A 3,204-nucleotide genomic window follows, 5' to 3' on the forward strand; every position below is an offset into this window, starting at 1 on the left:
CGAGTTGACTCAAATGATCAAATACCCCAGTCTTAATTTCTGACCTGTACTGATATGGTGATGTTCTAATTTCTCCAAGGTGTGTACCAGAACTGCATATGGAAATTCCCTCTGTCCTTCAAACATAAAAATTATCCTTTTGTTGAAATAACACAAACAACTATTCCCTTTACAGATACATCTGCCAAGAGCAGGAAGAGAAAGTCAAAGATGGAGTCAACTTTGGAAATATTTGCGGACAAGATTACAAGCGCCTTGAAGAATGATGAGTCGGAGCTTCTGTTGAAGATGCAAGCAGCTCAGCATGAGCATGATCTTAAAGTGCTGTCCATGTTGACCCAGCTCATCACACGCCAACAACCACCTTTCTACCAGCAGGCAGTACAGGCTCCACATCTTTACTGCCCAACACAGTCTTCACTCATCCATTCCCCTCCATACCCCATGGCTTCATCTCAGTCTCCACTATTTGAGATGTCCAATCAGTCTCTGTCTTTCCAACAAGATTTAGCTCAACCTCTTCCTTTTGGTAATGCCCTTTCACCATCTCACAATCCGGGTCAGCCCTTTAGACCAGAACGACCAAACCCTCGAGACCAGGCTCAGCATGCATCCTTTAACCAGGCCTTTATGTCATCCTACCCTCCTCCAGATGAACAGGATTAAACTACTTTAAGGCATTAGTTTAAATGTTATGAAAAGCAAGTTTTGCACATGGTTCACTTAATGTATTTTAAATGGATACTCCAAAAATATTTCAGTTAATGTTATGTTAATATTGTTTTGGAGGGGCTTTACTTTCAATGCAAAGTGTTGGTTATTTATCGTTGCATCCAAAAATGCTTTGTTTGTTGTTAGAGATTTTCAGTACTGCTGAAGGACAGTGGTTCTTTCAGATTTAATTTGTGCTTTTCATATGCAAACTTATATGTTTTGAGACAAACAACATTGCAATTTCAGTACTCAGAGGAAGAAGTGTACATGTTACACACGTCAAAATAAATATTTTCCATAAAAAAAAAAACTTTGAATGCTTTACTTTAAATTTTGTGAATGCATCACTTAAACATCAAGCTCAAATTTATTGACAATGAGATGAACCCATGGCTTTTGTGCCTTAACGTTGACTATGAAAAAATTGGGTCAGCACCTCTCTGATTCTTATTGGCTGAACATCTGGTAAGATGCCTCCTTCGGTACCTCTAGAATCACGCAGATCAGTTTTATCAGTTTCATTGTAAGCTTCACCATGTTTTTCACACACATTGTGGAGTGTGCAGCATGCAGCTATTATTGTGGGAACAGTGTGGATGTCCACATCAAGACGTTTCCCAAGGCACCTCCACCGACCCTTAAGTCGGCCAAATGCACACTCCACTGTCATCCTGGCTCTGCTGTGTCTCTGGTTGAAGTATTGTTGTTCTTCAGTTAGGGTTCCTGTATCTGCATATCCCTTCAGCAGCCAGCTTCGCAGGGGATATGCAGGGTCACCGAGCAGCATGACTGGAACTTCAACACCCATGATTTCTTCTGTAACCTAAAGATTATGTGAATACAAGGTGACATATATCAACAAGGAAGAATGGTAAAACAATTTTAATTACAATTCACTGTGTTCAAAGATACTGACTGGTGGAAATAGCTCCCCTCTCTCTGCCATTGTGTATATCTCAGAATTCTTGAGAACCCTGGCATCGTGGACGCTTCCTGGCCATCCAGTGTAGATGTTAGTGAAACTGTTGGGAAGACAACGTTTGGGAAACGTGAACATTTTATTTCTACTGTAAATCTGCAGATTCTGACAGATGTCTGCAACTATCCTTTGAAGCACTGATCTTCTCTAAAACAGCAATAAGGATAATTATCAGGACATATGTAAACAGCAAAATAAATTCATAACTTAAGGCAAAATTGCGAAACGTAAAGTCCAAAACAAGTCTTTATATTACGGGCCATCAGTCAAACAATACTTTTTGGTCTGGGTATGGGTGACAGAAAATGCAATATATTTTAATAAAATATATGAAATCTGTGAGGTGGGTAGTATAAGTTTTACCTTTTAAGAGTAGTTTTACTTGTAAAAGTAACAGTTCACTACTATATTGAGCCACAGTTGATTACTTATGACAATTTATAAAGGATCACTCATTTATTTAATAGTAATCATTTAAAAATATGTTACATAAAAAACAATACAAGTAAAGTGAGTTAAAATGCATAGGGATACCAATTACTGGAAGCAGGAAAGATGTGGGTAATTAGGAGAAAACAGAGAGACTGAAGGAAAACACAAAATGTTCATCACACTTCTGATCAAACAGTTACTTGCATAATTCTTTAGGCGACTACTTTTTGTCCAGCTCTGTATATATGTTTGAGCCATTCAAATGCATGTTTTTTTTCCCTTTCAATTTTTTCATAATTAGTAGATCATAGTATGCTTACCAGAATTGATGGTCGACGACGCCCTGAAGGAGGACAGAGTGCCAGCCTTTGCGGTTAAAATAATCACAGTGATTGTCCTCAGGAGCAGTGATGGGAATGTGACTCCCATCTATTGCTCCGGCACACTGTGGGAACCCCCATCGCTGTCTGAAGCCTTCAATAACTTGTATCAGGTCATCTCCTCAAGGCCATTTAATGTACTCAGGCATGAGGACATAGCGGACCGCAAAGCAGAATTCATGGACGATGGAACAAACTGTAGATTTGGCAACTCCGAACAGGTTTGACATGGTCCGATAACATGCGCCTGTTGCCAGCCAATACAGCCCGATTCCAACGCGCTTGCTCACAGGTATGGATTGGCGGAGATGAGTATCCTGTCTAAGCATTCTAGCTGAAAGGCGCTGACAGAGGTATTCAAGTGTTTGTCTTGACATCCTGAAATTGTGGATGAACTCCGTGTCAGTGAAGCCTCTCACATCCCAATCCCACCACTCCTGGTTCCGACTCCGTGTCCATATATACCTCTGCACGGAGGTAGCAGCCACTGCTCCAAACAAGGCCATTGTTAAAGCACGGACTCTCTTTTTTCTCAGTGTCCTCCTTTCTCTGATTAATTTGTCAAGATTTTGTCGGTTATGACTGTGCATAAATTGATAAACTGCTGCAACAACACCTACTCGCTCTGTAGCCGCCATTTTTACTTCCGTAAACAGAGCGTGTTGTGCGTGATGTCTTCTTTTGCGCATGCGGGTCGCT

The 3,204-nt window shown here is 40.6% G+C and overlaps 1 long non-coding RNA gene across 1 annotated transcript; it reads right to left on the bottom strand.

Moving 5' to 3' along the window:
* Positions 1-826: 826 nt before the first annotated feature.
* LOC143414736 (uncharacterized) lies at positions 827-2,588 on the bottom strand. The gene is made up of 3 exons (XR_013095432.1): positions 2,446-2,588; positions 1,631-1,736; positions 827-1,537 (listed from the first exon to the last, which is right to left on the bottom strand). It is a non-coding gene; the product is annotated as an uncharacterized LOC143414736 (long non-coding RNA).
* Between the last annotated feature and the right edge of the window lie 616 nt (positions 2,589-3,204).

This window comes from Maylandia zebra, linkage group LG22 (genome assembly GCF_041146795.1).
Source record: "Maylandia zebra isolate NMK-2024a linkage group LG22, Mzebra_GT3a, whole genome shotgun sequence".
NCBI lineage: Eukaryota > Metazoa > Chordata > Actinopteri > Cichliformes > Cichlidae > Maylandia > Maylandia zebra.